At 42.0% G+C, this 18542-nt stretch overlaps 1 long non-coding RNA gene across 1 annotated transcript; it reads left to right on the top strand.

Annotated features, from left to right (window-relative positions):
• The first annotated feature begins 14168 nt into the window (after positions 1-14168).
• LOC310757770 lies at positions 14169-17965 on the top strand. The gene is made up of 2 exons (XR_014545463.1): positions 14169-14277; positions 17452-17965. It is a non-coding gene; the product is annotated as an uncharacterized lncRNA (long non-coding RNA).
• Positions 17966-18542: the final 577 nt, after the last annotated feature.

Here is an 18542-nt window from a genome sequence, read left to right as displayed (position 1 = left end):
GGCCGGCTCCTTTCGAAGATGCGAACGCAGACGGAACCAGCAGCCCTGCGGAGAAGGCGAACTTCCCAGAAAGGGCAAATAAATAACAGGATGGGGCGAAGGACACCGAGTCTCTGCCAGATCAAGCGGCCTCTAGAGGCTTTGCCTTGCCTTTGTGATGATGAGAAAACGCGCTTTTAACGCTTGCAGGTTGCAGAAGCGCGTTCTGTGCACACGCTGGTAGGATTCAAGCTCTGCGCAGTTCAACGTTGGATCCGAAAACGCCGCAACATAAAGCAGCTGTTGAAACTTCTAGGAATGGCGATAGGAAGCCAGATCTGCCTGGCTTTTATTTCTCTTTTTAAAAGCCTGCCTGTTTCAGGGATAATTATACGCTAGAAGTGGGCAAAAATTATGACTTTTATAATCACAGTACAACAGGTCGCGATTCTTCGCATCTGCGCGTACAGCTTGGTTTTACAGAAAGTAAAACCTATGGCAGGTGCAGTCGTTACTCAGCTAATTTTTACCTACACAGACCTTGATGTTCAATTCCAAAAGAAGAAGACGATTGCATTATATTCCTATGCTGGTTTAGGAGGTTTGACATACACTTCCCTTGACTTTAGGAGTACTTTTTTATTATTCTGTATTGATTATTTATTTCATTTATGTATTGGCCTTCCTCCCAAAGGAGCACTCCCCAAAGAGATCTCTTTTGCCCATCACTACAACCCAAGTGAATCCAGTTTGCCAACATTCTCCTTCAAAGGGAAACAGTCCTACATTTTTCCTGGTTATGGTTCTGTTCAACTGCACAACAGCAAAATGATGCGGTGGGAAAGAAATGTTGAGTTCTGCTTGTGAAAGCCAGAAGAAGAAGAAATGATAAACACTGGCCCATTTTTGTTTGCAAATTAGTTTATTGTACATGTTACCCTTCAAAAAGTGAAATATGCAAAAAGTATAGATTACACTCTACAGATTAGTATAATTCAACATTTGAATGCATTTGCTAATATTTATAAACTCATATAATACTTTAATTATACAATATATACAATATGTACAAACGCAAAAAAGCAAAAAACAACTCCACCCACCTTCAAATAAATTATTAATAAATATCGAATATGAACACACTCACTTCAAAAGTACGAGCCAGCTTTCCAAATGTTCTTTCTCTTGTAAGTACAAATAATCTATTCCTCTTCTTGAGATTTGTAATTATTTTTTATATATTGAGTTACCAAATCTCAGCTTTTAATAATTTTTCTTTCTTTAATTACTGGCCTATTCCATTATTGTTACCATAATTGGATATCAGCCAAGGACCATTTTCAAACTTTAGGCTGCATTCCTATACCCACTTAGCTAGGAGTAAGCCCTATTAAACCAATAGGAATGTGCTGTGAGTTGTGCATAGTAATTAACTATTTTTATCTTCCGAGAACTGCAACACAATGTTGTAGTGCATCCCACCCTGTAAGAGGGGTGCTTTTTAGGACTCCTGAGAGCTTTGAGCAGGAAGCTAGTGCTGTTCAGGTCTTGAGGAGGGGCGCTTGAGGAGTTGGGGAAGGGGGGAAAGGCATGTTTTTCTTTGCCCCCCCCTTCCCCAATTTTCATCTAGGCTGCCAGATTCTACCCCTTTCCCCTCTTTCTCTGTAGGCTCCTCAATCTGTTGCAATCCTGACCAGTTGTGCAGAAAGGCCTTTAAATATTCAGATTAAGAAACCTGATTTCTAGAGAAGGGGGAGCAAAAATAAAAATTCTCTTCTCCCACAAGAATTGCAAACTTTCATATCTTTCAGAATTCTCCTTAACCTTTACATGCTCTCTCTCTCTGTGTGTGATTTATAATTAGACAGTCTCTCTGAAATATCTTGAATATTGCACATCTAAGGGGATCGGCTCCCATGCTGAAGACTTAGCAATGTTTCCACCTGGACCAATGAAAAGTTCCATGTCACTTGAAAGCTTGCAAAGTGCAAGACGAAACGGATCGCTTTGTGTTCTTCTTTGAAAGCTGCAGCTGCTGTGAAAGAGACTTGCCAACAGATGGCGGCAGGCCCCCACATTTCCTGGGTGGTCAGCCAAAAAGCATGCTGAACTTGCAACCTAATTTGGACTTTCAGTAGGACTTCACTGGCTGGAACATACCAGGCTGTTGAGCTGGGAGCATGAAAAACATGTTCAAGCCAAGCGATCTTGGCAGGGTGAGGACTTTGGTCCAGAGTTAATAAGTATCTGGATGTCAGCATTGGTTTCTTTTGAGTTTTTGTTCTTTTCTGTTCTCCAAAGTGGATGAATTTTCCCATAAGGATGGTTTCAGTTGAAACAAACTAATTTCACAATTTCCACAAAGGAACAGGGCGGTGGGTTGGAGCATGTAAATATCTGCTTATCTTGTTTTAAAATGCACCCGAAAAACGACATGCAGACTAACTTTTTGAAGATTTCCCAGAAGTTTCTTTGCGTCCTTGCACATTGCAATGTCCGTCAACAAGAAAACAAGCAATGTGTTGTTGGAAATTGCTAACACACGGCCATAGAAAAATAGAGCATCGGAGCACAGGCCCATCTAGTTCAGCATCCTCTTCTCAGAGTGGCCAACTAGATGCTTGTGAGAAGTTCTCAAGTAGGACCTGAGCACTCTCCTCACTGGTGTTCCGCAGCAGATCTTTCGGGGAGGAGATCTCAGTGTAGATCTTTAGTCCCTCCTTGTTCCTGATGTAGATCTTCACTCGCCACTTCTTCCCTGGCAGGGAGGGGGGGGACATTTTGTGGTTTGCATCAGGTGCCGAAATGTATTGGGCAGGCCCTGTGGCCATTACTACACCCTGTGGGAGTGAATTTCATACCTTAACTATGCAGTATGTGGAGAAGAATTTTCCTTTGTAGGTCCTGAGTCTTCCAATGTCCAGCTTCATTGGTTCACTCCAGATTCTAGTAGAATAAGAATGGGAGAAAACCTTCATCCTATTTATTGTGCATTTGTAATTATCTATACACTTGGTGGTATTGAGATGGTTATCTGCGCTCCTGAAGTAAATACGATTTGCGCTCTCAAAGGTTTTGGGGCAGTCACACTACTTTGCACTGTATGTCCAGTAGTTTCCTCCTGAAATCCCATATACAGTGGTACCTCGGGTTACAGACGCTTCAGGTTACAGACTCTGCTAACCCAGAAATAGTACCTCGGGTTAAGAACTTTGCTTCAGGATGAGAACAGATATTGCACGGTGGTGGCCCGGCGGCAGTGGGAGGCCCCATTAGCTAAATTGGTACCTCAGGTTAAGAACAGTTTCAGGTTAAGAACGGACCTCCAGAACGAATTAAGTTCTTAACCCGAGGTACCACTGTACTACAAATGTTCTATTTCTTCTTCTTTTTAGTCCAGCTTCTAATTGCGCTACAGCACAAGGTAGCCTTGGCAATGTGCTGCATTATATCTGCTTCTTTGTGATGTAACCACTCACATATACTTCAGGTTGATGCCGGATACCAGCGTTCATGTGGGCTTTTGTTTTTTGGTGAGTGGGCGTTTTGTTTTGTTCTATTTGGTGGAAATGAGCAATGGTGTAGCAAAGCAATCATAGCAAACATAAGAAGTGTACAGATTCCAGGCCTTTTCCACTTAGCTTGTTGGGGGGGAGAGGCCCCCCTGACTGACCAACTACAAAAGCTGAGGCTGCTGAACTGACTCCTAGGCTGGGCTGTTGTTTTGGGGGGGGGATGTTGTTGCTGTTGGATCTTGTGATATATGTGGAAATTTTTCAGTTGGGTTGTATATTTTTTTAATGTTTCATTTATTGTTTATGGCTACTATTCTTATGTTGCGATTATGCATTTTAAAAAATGTTGTAAGCTGCCATGAACATGGTTTGAAGTGTGGAGCCGACTAAAGAACCTTGTTTGTCAGAAGCAACCCAGCAATAAAACCCAATTAATAGAGGCAATAATTCAATCTTGGTTTCACATTATTACAGCTGCAGAACTAAAAAAACTTGGTTCACTCCATGGGAAGGTGTTGTAAGGCCGTAATTAAAACTAAAAGTTACTCGACTAAATATTGTATATCTCATTTTTTCTATGTGTTTCACGTTTTTTTCTTTATGGCCGCTGTTGTAATAAATAGTCCTTCATAAAAGTTATTCCATTACATTCTTCATTAAATTATCTTTCCATTGATATATAATTTTATGGTATTACTCCAAAAAAAGTGGTGTTATGAGCCATCAAACCTCAGAAATACACTTTTCCCAAAAGGTTCCCACAATTTTGGCCAGTAGTATATGTATGAATGTACAGATGAAATTATGGGTGCACAAGTAACTAAAAAAAAAGAGTGAAAGAATTCAAGTTTTTGGGAGCACGGATGATGGAATGGGCAGTTAAAGTCTGAATGCAACAATGGGGGAACATTGGGGAACCATTGCAAAACAACTGATAAAGTGAGTTTATGTGTAGGCAATCCAGTATACATCCACTAATATCACACTATTAATATATCTACATGTTGCTCCACCACTTACCATAAAACAGCAGTCTGAAGCGGCCCTTTCTGCATACCATGGGTAATTTTATAGTCTACTTATTCTAAACTAAATATCCCCAAACACCAGAGCTACAAGTGTCCTGAAATCTAGCTCAAGTGGGGGCTGCTTGAGTTTTTCAGGGTCTGCTTTTAAATTTTTTAGTAGAAATGCATGATCTGCTCACATTTTTTTAAATGTACAAATGATATTACTAGCTCTAATTGAATTGTCAGTATCTGTACTTGCATTTTATTTCCCTCAAGAGATGAATGAATGTGTTAGTTTCAGCTCTCTGTTTTTCATTTTTCCATTCTTATGTTTCGTTCACTCTCATTTCCTCATATAACTGCAAACATTTTTAAAGTGTCTACATGACAGTTTGTACACATTTTTGGGTCCTTTTATTTTCTCTTAATACACATATTTTTGTATGCAATTTTGCCTAGAAAATGATTTTTTTACAAGCAATGCTTTCTTGTACATCCTTTTCACTAATACACTCATCCTATAGGACCCTTTTTACTAATATTGGTTGGCATCCTCTGTCTCGGGAGACAATGGAAGAGTGTGCCTCATATAATTCTATACACATCCTTTGCATAAGGAGTGCACTGCAAAATTCAAATAAGTGCAGTTTTCAAGAGAGCTATGTTTCAGTTCTTTTTTTTTTTTTTTTGGACACCATGAATTATTAGGTAATTTCACATTTAAAATGCAAACTGAAATAATTTTTTCCCATCCCTATTCAGACCTCACTGTTTATAATCCCACCACCACCAGAGGCAAGTGATGCAAATCTTTTGATAAAAATGAATATTCCCTTTCATCTAGAATGAAGTACTAATAATAGCAGACTAGCAGTTATCGAAGGCTGTACGTGAAGGCAGTGGGAATGACATGTTGTGCCTTAAGTCCCATGCTTGATAGGTATTCCCTTTAAAGGCACCCCATTAAATCCCTTTGATGGGTGTGATGGAATGGCATGCATCACAATTTGTATGTATACACCATTCCTACCTATGTTAATCTGGGCCCTGCTAGGCCTGCAGAGCCCTGGTTGAAGGACCTAATTCACATTGGTGCAATGACCAGGAATTGGCATCATATGATTTAGCATTGTTTGGATCTCCAGATTAACAACCTAGGCATTTCTTTGCCATGCATTTAGAATTACATGTCCACCAAACAATCCTGAAAGGTCCTTTTTTGCAGCTAATTTCATAGACTTCTGGAATCTTAGAATTGTAGAGTTGGAAGGGACCCTGAGAATCAACTAGTCCAACTCCCTGCAATGCAGGAATATGCAGCTGTCCCATACAGGGATCCAAACCTGCAACCTTGGCATTATCAGCACCATGCTCTAACCAACTGAACTATTCAGGCTTTCCAATTTATTTTTGTTGTTTCTTTTTCCACTCTTGATTTTGCTTTTTCCTCATATTCCATCTCGGCAAGTTCTTAAGGAGCCTTGAGAATTATGAACGGTGCATCCTGCACCAAAACTGTCAAAATGTCTTTGTTCAGCAGGTCCATTAATTCAATCCTAAAGGAGAGCCCAAGGAAAGGATGGGAGCCAATGGGTAGTTGAATCTTCTTTAGCTGATATCATGGCTTCAAAGGTCTACCTTGCCCTATGTGGTCTCTAAACCAAAATTGCTTCTTCCTTCCTTGGCCTTCTTGAAGACTGGTGACATTTGTCCGAAAGTCACTAGTAGTTCAACTACTGCAGTGGCTAGAGTACAGAGGCCCTTGTAACGTACTTTTATAGAAGGATTGTTTTATTTTTAGAAACACACAGAACCTTTGACCTAAGAATTAAAATTCCAGAAACGTAGGAATCAGAGCTGGAAAAACTGAAGTTGGCATATATTGAGAACCTCACGCAAGGGAAGAAAATGGGCTATAAATCGTTTGAAAACCACATCTTCAGGAAACCGCTAATGGAAGTGTGGGACAGATATAAGAATATATTAGAAATGGGGGTTCCACATTGGTTATCCCCATTAGAGGTTATGGGAGTCAAAAAAATTAATATGAGAAGTAATTGGATTACTTACGGAGACTTGGTGGTAAAAGAAGATGGGAAATGGAGACTGAAACCATATGACCAAGTAAAAGAACATGTATTTGATTGGCTACACTATTATCAGATAAGTGATATGTTTAAAAAGGATGTGAAAGAAAGAGGGTATAAAGAAAAGGACTCGAAATTCCAAACAGAAATTGTTAATAATGATCATAAGATAATCTCCAAAATGTATAAAATCTTACTGGAATGGCATACGTTGGACGAGGAAGTCAAAGCAGTAATGATTCACTGGGCCAGAGATGTAGGGTATAGCATAGATTTGGAAGATTGGCAAAAAATATGGAATGAAAACTTGAAGTTTACAGCATGTACCACGTTGAAAGAGAATACTATGAAGATGGTATATAGATGGCATATGACCCCAGCTAAATTGGCAAAAATGTATAAAATTAGTAACAAATGCTGGAAATGTGGGGAAAAGGAAGGTACATTTATACATATGTGGTGGGAGTGCAAAAAAGTGAAGAGATTCTGGGAAATGATTTACAATGAGTTAAAAAAAATATTGAAATATAGTTTTGTAAAGAAACCGGAATCCTTCCTTTTGGGAATAACTAAAAATGACATAAATAGGAGGGACTGTAAACTCTTCCAATACGCAATAACAGCTGCGAGAACATTGATGGCCCAAAAGTGGAAGCAGGAAGAACTCCCAACTTTGGAAGAATGGAGAGCAAAACTAACAAACTTTGCAGAACTTGATAAACTAACTGGAAAAGTTAGATTTCAGAGAGATAATAAGTTTTTAGAGGACTGGGGAAAATTTAGAGACTATTTGAAAACTGTATGTGAAGAAAATATAACGCTAGTGTGTTTCAAAGAAGCTTTGTGAAAAAGAAGAAATATCGTAAAAATGTAAAAGAGATGGAAAAATGTATTAAAAGGCGATACTATAACTAAGGAATGTGTAGATAGGATGTAAGCATGAATGATTGTCAGAGGAGTTGAGGGAGGTCTATTAAGCTAAAATATGTGATGTTAAAAATTGTATGATTGGAGATATTACGGAAAAACCTAATAAAATATCATTAAAAAAAGAAAAAAAGAGAACCTCACAGCAGGACAACAGTCATATTGTTCTACAGCGATGAGTTTATTATTCAAGAATACAGTCATCACAACTGAATGAAATGCTGCAATCCGTAATGCGTTATCAAAATCTGATGACGTTCTTGGGGAACAAAAGGTGATGATACTACATCAGGGGTCAGCAAGGTTTATCTTGCCTGGACCGGTTCAGTCCCATGGGCAGTGGCGTAGCGTGGGTTGTCAGCACCCGGGGCAAGGCAAGTAATTTGCGCCCCCTAACCCGTGGATTTGCGCCCCCTAATCCTAACCCCCAGATGTTGCGCCTGGTGCGGCCGGCCCCCCTGCACCCCCCACGCTATGCCACTGCCCATGGGTGCTGGACCGCATGTGTGCATGAGCCCGTGCGCCCACGATTTTCAGCATCTGCATCTGCACAGACGCCATTTCCGGCGCAGCGGAAGTGACTCCCTGTGCTGCGCCGGTTTATCACAACATGTGAGTGGGCAGCTCGGTTTGGGGGCGGCTCGGGGGCCAGTCAAACGACCTCTGCGGGCCGCTTCCAGCCCATGGGCCTTAGGTTGGTGACCCCTGTACTACATAATGCAGCACTTCATCCTGTGACCAAACATGTTTTCTGCATGCTGCACAGCTTCATCCATTTCTGAGTTCAGAAGCTCATGCTGTGAGACTCCCATTATTTTCCATAGGAGATTATTTTAAAGACAAATTGAACTTGCGTTACTTCCAGTATCATGTTTTGTTTTCAAGGCTTAGACATCAAAGGGAAGGAATGGGCTGAAGAATTGCCTTTTAACTGAAATCCAGACTATACCTTCCCCAGGAGATACCATAATTTTTAAAAGACTTCAAAGCAGCCACAGGATCCAATTTGGACTGGAGCCATGGCAATGGAGGGGAGGGTTAACCCTTCCTCCTCATATCATTTCCCCAATCAAAATCCACACCACGCTACCCTAAAGCTGCTATAAACTGCTTCAGAGAAATCCTCCCCAAAGCAAGAAGGGATTACATTTTTTTCACCCTGCCACTAATAGGAATTCCACTGCATTCAACTACAACAGTCAGTCTAGTTATTTCAACCCTGAGGCACACTCTATTGTTTCTTGAGAGAGATGGATAACAACTAACTAAAAACCTTGATCTGCCACTCCCATTATATGAATCCTAAGCATGCTAGGAAAACACATCCCTGAATCATGCCAAGTTTCCGGGAAACAAAGGCATTCACTAAGTATCCTGCTGTGAACATAGATCTTCCATCGCTTGTGCTTTGAACAGAAATCTCTGAAATAAGCATGGATCTGATGAGCCCATTTACCGATGCTGGTCTCAGAGTTGTCATTCCTGGGCAAGTGATAGCACAAATGATGGCTGGTCAGTTCCAGGCTATGTATTTAGATGGAACCACTTCAGTTCGGTTTTACAGAGAAACTCCTTTGGTTGGCTGGTGGATAAACTGCACGGAGAAATAGGGCATGTGACTCTGTTGATTCTCCCAGATGTTTCAGTCACCTTTAATATCTTTCCACACCACCAGTCAGGGTTGGCGACTGGAAACCCACCAACAAGTACTTCCTGCCTAACCAGGGAATTGCAGGAGATGGTGCTGGAAGGATGACTGCTCTACACCTTAGGAATTATCTCATGGGGTGCTGCAGAGATTCGTCTTACACTCTGTGCTACTTAACATCTATGTGACGCTGACGGGAGAGATTGTATAGAGATTTGGGTCAGGAATCTACCATGTGCTGATGACACTCAATAGTATCTTCATCTTCTGAGGAAGCTGTGGGTCCCTGAATGTTTGTGTGTTCCTCTGCTTTGAGATGTCTGGGTGATGAGACCTAGCTGAGATCTTGGACCTCAGCTGTGGCACTCAGCTGGGAATTGAAACTCTGTCAGGTGTCAACCACAATGCCCAGAATTCTTTGAGAGAAATGATGTGCTTTAAAGGTATAGTGGGTACACAGTCTCAGATGGTGGTATTTGTGTAAGATTCCAGGGACTATTACACAAAGATTATCTTTACAATGACATGACTTCTCAGTTGGATACAGTTAAAATTACATATAATGGACTGACTGGAACAACCCTTTATTATAATAATAATAATAATAATAATAATAATAATAATAATAATAATAATTTATTATTTATACCCCGCCCATCTGGGCTTCCCCAGCCACTCTGGGCGGCTTCCAAAAGAATATTAAAATACATCAAACATTAAAAGCTTCCCTAAACAGGGCTGCCTTCAGATGTCTTCTAAAAGCCTGGTAGTTGTTGTTCTCTTTGACATCTGGTGGGAGGGTGTTCCACAGGGAAGGCGCCATTACCGAGAAGGCCCTCTGCCTGGTTCCCTGTAACTTGGCTTCTCGCAGTGAGGGAACCGCCAGAAGGCCCTCGGTGCTGGACCTCAGTGTCAGATATACTGGACCAAGGCCGTTTAGGGCTCTAAAGGTCAGCACCAACACTTTGAATTGTGCTCGGAAACATACTGGGAGCCAATGTAGGTCTTTCAAGACCGGTGTTATGTGGTCTCTGTGGCCGCTCCCAGTCACCAGTCTAGCTGCTGCGTTCTGGATTAGTTGTAGTTTCTGGGTCACCTTCAAAGGTAGCCCCACGTAGAGCGCATTGCAGTAATCCAAGCGGGAGATAACCAGAGCATGCACCACTCTGGCGAGACAGTCCGCAGGCAGATAGGGTCTCAGCCTACGTACCAGATGGAGCTGGTAAACAGCTGCCCTCGACACAGATTTGACCTGTGCCTCCATGGACAGCTGTGAGTCCAAAATGACTCACAGGCTGCGCACCTGGTCCTTCAGGGGCACAATTACCCCATTCAGGACCAGGGAATCCTCCACACCTGCCCGCCTCCTGTCCCCCCAAAACAGTACTTCTGTCTTGTCAGGATTCAACCTCAATCTGTTAGCCACCATCCAACCTCCAACCGCCTCCAGGCACTCACACAGGACCTTCACTGCCTTCACTGGTTCTGATTTGAAAGAGAAGTAGAGCTGGGTATCATCCGCATACTGATGAACACCCAGCCCAAATCCCCTGATGATCTCTCCCAGCGGCTTCATGTAGATGTTGAAAAGCATGGGGGAGAGGACAGAACCCTGAGGCACCCCACAAGTGAGAGCCCAGGGGTCTGAACACTCATCCCCCACCACCACTTTCTGAACACGGCCCAGGAGGAAGGAGTGGAACCACTGTATGACAGTGCCCCCAGCTCCCAGCCCCTCAAGACGGTCCAGAAGGATGTTATGGTCGATGGTATCAAACGCCGCTGAGAGATCCAGCAGAACTAGGAAACAGCTCTCACCTTTGTCCCTAGCCCGCCGGAGATCATCAACCAGTGCGACCAAGGCAGTTTCAGTCCCATGATGAGGCCTGAATCCCGACTGGAAGGGATCCAAATGGTCCACTTCTTCCAGGCGTGCCTGGAGTTGTTCAGCAACCACTTGCTCAATCACCTTGCCCAAGAATGGAAGATTTGAGACTGGGCAATAGTTGGCCATCGTGGCCGCATCTAAAGATGGTTTTTTAAGAAGCGGTTTAATAACCGCCTCTTTCAGTGGGTCTGGGAAGGCTCCCTCACGGAGGGAAGCATTCACCACCCCATGAAGCCCATCGCCCAGTCCTTCCTGGCTAGCTTTTATAAGCCAGGATGGGCCAGGATCAAGGAGACAAGTGGTTGGTTTCACTCGTCCAAGCAGCCTGTCCACATCCTCGGGGGTAACAGATTGGAATTGATCCCACACAACTTGACTAGACAGGACTCTAGCACTCTCCCGCCCCGGCCCTGCTCCCATGGTGGAGTCTACCTCTTCTCGAATCTGAGCGACTTTATCTGCAAAAAACTTTGCAAAGTCATTGCAGGAGATCATGTGGCCCGTACTGGGCCCTGATCTTTAAGTTAGAAAGGCTGAAGGCCTTTAAAAAAAAAAATCAAATCAAATCATTGGCTGCATCATTGAATCTTCCATGTCTCATAACTCAAGCTGCTGCTACACTGAAGACAATAGTCTGAAGCAAATATGAAACTGTGAGTGACGTAAGAAAGACACAGCCACAGACAGGTTGCAAACCAGCATGTTGCGCATTCTTGGCTAACTTATTAATATGCATTTTGGCCCACTTTTAATATTAGGCAATAGACAATCTGCGTACATCTGAAATGCATTGGGCATGCATTTGTGAGTTCCATGCTTCTAGACCGAAAAAGAGGAAAAACATGCACTGGACCCTTAACACAGAGAGCAGGAATATTGTCTAAGAGGCAATGGATAGTGTCTCAGGCCTCCTGCTTCTGCATGTTGAAATTATGGCTGCTTTGCAAGAATGCTACATTTAGGATTTCACCTTCCTCTCCCTCAAAGTAAAGAGAGGGCGCTTCTAGACTTACTATTTTGGGGGTGGGTTTCAATCACATACTTGCAAATTAGGGTCCCACAATTGCAATGGATATGGAGGTCCTGTGCTATAATAGGAATGCATTGATAGTCAGTTGTCACAGTTGTGTATGAAGGCTTTATGCACACTCCTTGCATTTACTCTTTCAGAAGGGTAGCATTTGCTGTTTCTTTGCAAACTAACAAAAAGTTTGAAAAGTGCAGTATTAAAAAGATCACTGCAAAGTCCAACCACAAATTTGCTTGCATGACCCAAAGAGGGAGAATCTCTTTTGTAACTGAAAATGCACCATGTACAAATTTATCTGGGAAAGAGATCAATAACTAGCTCAAGTGTTCTAGCTAAATTAATTGGAATGTGGGATCAGATGTGATGATTGCTGCACAATAAGTCTCTCTTGGAAGGCCAAAGAAGCCTGTTGTTGGCTGATAAGACAGCTTGCTTACAACATGCACAGCAGTCTAAAGAAGAAGATCAGACTTAGAAAGACCACAAAGATTTTTTCCATATGGGAAAGTAATCTTTCAAATCAGGGGAATTATAAACTTTAATAATAAGCCAGGAAAATGCCAGGAACCAAGCCTGGTACTTTATGCAGGCAAAGCATGCACTCTTATCACCAAGGCCCTTCCGCGCAACAAAGGACAGCAAAATAAAAATAGGCTTCCTTTAGGCTGTGTACACATACATTTAAAGCACACTGCTTCCCCCACGGAATCCTGGGAACTGTAGTTTGCCCCTCACAGAGCTAAAATTATCAGCACTTTTAAAAAAAAAGATGAACAGAAGGTAAAATAAATTGAGAAGAGATAAGGGACCAACCTTATGACGATGGTGGAGTGAAAAGAAAAACAGGAGAGAAGAAGCAGGTTTTGAAAGATAGATTTCTGAAAACATATATTCCGCTGCAGTCTAGTAATCTTACTATTGCAAAAATAGATGCTCTCCCAGTGTTCCTTTATGTAGCACTCCCAAGCACACTTCTTACTTACAAACTTTCCCCCCTCAAGTTTAATAGCACAGCAAAGGTGCATCCTGACTATAATATTACCAGTTCTCCATTACAGTCAAGTATAAATTCTGGTGACCTGTAAGAACCTCCACAGAATCACCAGTATTGGATTCCAAAGATTTTTTTTAATCCCGAAATACAGTTCCTATAGATAAAATCATAACATCAAAAATGTACTACTTGTCTTTGTATCTCAGCCAATCCCTTAAAACCCAATAAGCTGCCTCTTCCACGCCACATACTTCATGTAGGCCAGAGGCAGTACCTGACATGCCAAGCAAATTATATGGAAGAATCAGAAGCAATTTGTCTCACCTGTCCCGGTTGACCAAAAATCTGGATACTTCCCAAATTTGGGGGAAATAAATAAATCTTCCTACCAAGTGGCACCTGTTCTCCCAATGTCTTTGCTGTTTACTCTTAAGCTTAACCTTAACCTAACACTTAGCTTTCTGAGAAGAGGCATGTTCCACTGTGCAATTGTTCTTAAAAATAAGAAGTGCTTCATCTGGTCCTCTGCTGTAACTTGAAGCAAGTGCTTCTGATTCTTCTTGGTAAATGATGACTCTTCCCAGTCCCTATGGCAGCTTTCTTTGATACAATTGTTATCATTAGTCATCGGAAAGCCATGGTGTGAGAAATCATCTCAGCTTCTTGAAACAACTATTACTATATCACCATGAAAACCTTTGAATTGAAGGCCCAGTTATAGATACAATTCACTGAAAATAATAATTGAAAATAATAGGCACCGCTTTTTGAATGTGAGATAATTTAAGAAATTAATAAAGGAAAATAAATACTGCTTCTTGGAAAGAAAGACCATCTTAAAGACCATCTGAAGCCTCAGTCTATACAAACACTCACCTGGGAGTACATTCCATGGAATTAAATGGGACTTATTTCTGACATGCATTAGATTGCACTGCAGGAGTAGTTTTTATTCCATTAGCAAACCAGTGACCAAATTGTGTCAAAAAAGAATGTTTTACTCCTTATGATTATTGGGAATGATCCAGCTTTTAAAGATGAATTGGAATGCATTTCAACTGCCACGGTCTTTGTTTCTTAGTTCCAGAATGAAAGACATAGTAGTTTCACTCTGAAATATGAAATTCATCTACAATCTGTATACTCGCCCCACTTTTCATCCTCAGCAGCTGGTATTTGGAGGCTTACAGCCAATGGAGGTATGACATAGCTATCGTGGCTTGATAGCCTATACCTGTACTCCATTAGCCTTATCCTCTTTTAAGACCATCTAAATTTGTGGCAATCAATACATATTGTGGGAATTAACTCTGAAAGGTAATATGGGTTGTGTGAATAAGTACTTTATTTCGTTATGAAGAGGGAGAGAAAAACTTCTCCCAATCCACTTTCTCTACACCATGCATAATTAGCCGCACGTGAAGAGGATTTAAGGTTTACTTGATTTTTTCTCCTAATTAAATCATGTCATCATAAATATCACGCAGAGGCTTGACAACCATATGTCAGGAGTGCTCTGATGGTGTTTCCTGCTTGGCAGGGGGTTGGACTCAATGGCCCTTGTGGTCTCTTCCAACTCTATGATTCTATGATTCTTCAAGTAACTTGATCTCTACATTAGCAATGCAACCCTATATATGTCTACTCAGAAGTTCAGTGGGGTTTACTCCTAGACAACCGTTTCCAGAGTGATAGCAGCAAAAGTAGCAAAGAATTGTGTGGCACTTCAGAATCTAACTACAGGCTCATCCACACTTCCCTTTGTCCTGGAATTGCTTCCATTTGTTCTGTGATTTCTAGACATGGGTCCAAAAGGGGTTTATTTTGTCCCACCACTTTCCCAGGAAAACCCGCTGCTTACTGCTGAATCAGAATAAATGTCAATCTGCAGAAAACCCAATTGACGTTTGTTCCAGTTCAGCAGTAAGCAGCAGGTTCTCCCAGGGAAGATGGTCAGAGAAAAGAAAAACCTCTCATTGGACAATGGAAGTGTATATGTGCCCAATTTTGCAGAACAGGTTTTCATGGACAAGAGTTCCCCTCATCAGATGCAGAACTCTTGCCGAGTGCTACTCAAGCTATCTGATGTGTTCAACTGGCAATTCCTGCCCCCCAGTGTGCCAGGGACTGGCGCCTTACTTGGTCCCTGAAGTGTCCCATCCAACCTGGACTGCAGTGGAGCCACTGTGGACCAGCAGCCAATGGCTTGTGGACTTGCCATTGTGGATTTTGAGTATACTTCCAGTCCATGAAAGCTTATGTCCAACAACATCTAATATCAAGCCATTCATTTCCAAACAATAATTCAAGAATACAGTCTCGTCAATTTACAAGGAATGTGATGCAGAACATCTGACTGACCTTTGAAAAGACAGAAGACTGCTATTGCTAGTGGTGATGTGTTTGAGATTATTCCGTGGTCAGCTTTAAACTTAATTATCTTCTGCCTTGCTGGTCTCTAGAAAGGGAGATCAACAAAATGGCTTGGGTTGCTTGGATTCAACACAGATAATGGTAATTTCATCACTTACGTGGCACCTGGATTATGGAAGCACTGGACTAGGTAATGCCGATGGTACTTTTGCCTCATCTTTTTGCCTTGTTGTCTCACTGTTCATCATCCCGAAAATTCAACTCACTGATGGAAATGCACCAGTGATGCACCTTACTAAATGCTAGCCAAACTCAATTATTGACAGTATATGGAGAACACTGCCAGGTGTGTCCAAGTGTAAACATGGGAAAATATCAGGTGTTCAACTGATTAAATTATCAAGGGCACATTGCTAGCCTTAAATAATCAGAAATTATATAAAGAAAACAAATACAGGAGGTTGAGACATTAAAAGCTTGCGTGGCTATGTAGACTCAGCTTCGTTTCCTTCCATGCATATTTATGTGAGAAGCAGCATGTCTATCTGTGCCGAAGAGTCTTCATTCCTCTGATTTTTACTCAGAAGTGTAGGTGAGTGGTGTTCAACCCAGGGATCAGATCTGAAACCTGGAGATGCTTATTGAGCCAGGGTTGTCACCAGAAGATCAGGTAGCCTCTGTGGCTTGAAGTACCTTTTGGCCTGGCCATTCCCAAATCGGCTTTGCCTGATAAACCAACTGCGACCATTTGGGAATGGCCAGGCCATAGTTACCCATGCTCTGATAACAACCTCTTTGGACATTTGCAATGAGTTACATGTAAGGTTATCTTTGAAAATGGCTGCAAGATTGCTACCTCAGAGTGAGCATTTCAGTCATATTACACCAGTGCTTAGTCAGATGTTATGGCTCCAAGTCCACTTCTGGACCCATTTTAAAAACTTGTCCTTAAAAGTCCTAAAGAGGGTAAGACCATCTTCTACCACAAAAACCAGCCAAATTGTAATATTTTATTCAGAAGCCCTACTCCAATGAGCCCCATCAAGCATAGTGAGGTGAATGGCCATGGCCATTATTAGAGGTACTTCAGAGGGCCCTTGCCTCAGGTTTTTCACCACTGAACTCTGAATATCCTATGCCTTCCTCCTACCTTAAAAGAAACACAAAACTTTTATAAACTTGTTTACAGGACAGCTGAGTGCACTGCAAATCACAGTGCTGATGGGACACCCACCATCTTTATTTGCAGAAATCTCAATTCACAACCTGTGTACTAGGTCTGGAAATTTTACATCCAAGTGTGGAACTAGACCACTACAAGTAACTCTGGCGCAGTGTTTCCCACTTTGTAGCTTAACTTTATTTTAGGAAAGTAGGACTCTAGGAAGTTTTTATGGAGCCAGGTCATTGGCCTATCTAACCCTGACTGATAGCAGCTGTCCAAGGTTTGGGACCTTAGGTAGATTCCTGGTCCTACCTTTGTTGAGTTTTGAATCAGGGGCCTTCTGCATGCAACACAAAAGCTATGACCCTTCCTCGGTGTGAAACATTGCTTATCCCCCCCAACCCTGAAAATTAAGTTCAGAGCTGAAAACTAACTGCACCAGTGAATGTTACTGGTAAGTGAGGGATTATCCAGTATACCTGAAGGAGCTTCTCCACCCCTATCATTCTGCCCAGACACTGAGGTTCAGTGCCAAGGGCCTTCTGGCGGTTCCCTCACTGCGAGAAGCGAAGTTACAGGGAACCAGGCAGAGGACCTTCTCAGTAGTGGCGCCTGCCCTGTGGAACGCCCTCCCACCAGATGTCAAAGGAAAAAACTACCAGACTTTTAGAAGACATCTGAAGGCAGCCCTGTTTAGGGAAGCTGTTAATATCTTAAGTACTATCGTATTTTAATATTTTGTTGGAAGCCGTCCAGAGTGACTGGGGAAACCCAGCCAGATGGGCAGGGTATAAATAACAAATTATTATATATTATTATTATTATTCCAACCTAGAAGCCAAAAAAGGAAAATCCAGAGAAGGCAGCTGCTCAAGAGCTATAATCAGTGTGGAAGAGCAACAAAGACCTATTCTACATGGCTTTTCATAGTTCTGGTGTGTATCTATCTGACAAGAACATCTAGTGGATTACACACACAAAAGGACTTATGCCAGGAATGCGATGCTATTGCAAAACAATCAAATGCCATCTTGAGGCTGCAATCATAGAATCGGCCGCAGCATCTTAGTGAAACAAGAAGTGATGGTGCTTTTTTGCTTTGCATTGTTCAGACCACCGCAGAGAACCTTGTCCTTTCAAGTTGGGTCCTGTGTTTGCTTAAGATACGGGCCACCTGAAGAAGATCCAGAGGAAAGCAATGAAGAGGCAAAGAGGATTAGAGCTGCGATTAAAGGTTCAAGGATCTGTCTATCTTTAGCCTAGAGTGACATAGCTGCCATCATATATCACAAGAACTGCTCTTGCAATATATACCAGTGGCTTTATACTATTTGCAGATTATAGTACTATTTGAACTATTTGTGGTTTGTTAGGGGGGGGTAGCAGTTATCCCTTGTTTCCCAATGCAGTATACACTTCAACTTTAAAAAAAACACTGAAAAAGGAAGAACTATATGTTTATTTGTGGTTGAAAGGACCTATACCGGCTAGGTTTAAAAATCCTGGTCACCTCCACCTCTTGTGTGTAAACCACAGAAACTGTCAGCATCGCCCTTGAGCCAGTACCACCAACTGGACTCATGCACTTCAGCCCCGACTGGGCTAGGCGAGCTGGGTAGCACTTCCAGAGACACCTTCTGCACAGGAACAGGTCAAAGTGCTATGGACTCACAGCTTAGAGTTGTGAGCACCGGATTCACTTCCACAAGAAGACAGTCATCGCACAGCAGAGTATAGCAGAGTACAGCAGAGTATAAACGACTTGGAGAGCAGCTCTGTAGAATAACTTCTTTATTCTATCTACATCATACAAACTATATACAGAGCTAAATGAGGTCTAAGCATAAATGAATGCTAAACTGCACTGAGCAGCAACCTTATCTATACACACGATCTCTAACACTCAGTCTCTCTCTCTCCAACACA

This window comes from Podarcis filfolensis (assembly GCF_964270895.1).
Source record: "Podarcis filfolensis genome assembly, chromosome: 1".
In the NCBI taxonomy this organism is placed as follows: Eukaryota; Metazoa; Chordata; class Lepidosauria; order Squamata; family Lacertidae; genus Podarcis; species Podarcis filfolensis.
The sequence above is the reverse complement of the archived record's forward strand: the minus strand, read 5'-3'. Positions and strand labels throughout refer to the sequence as shown.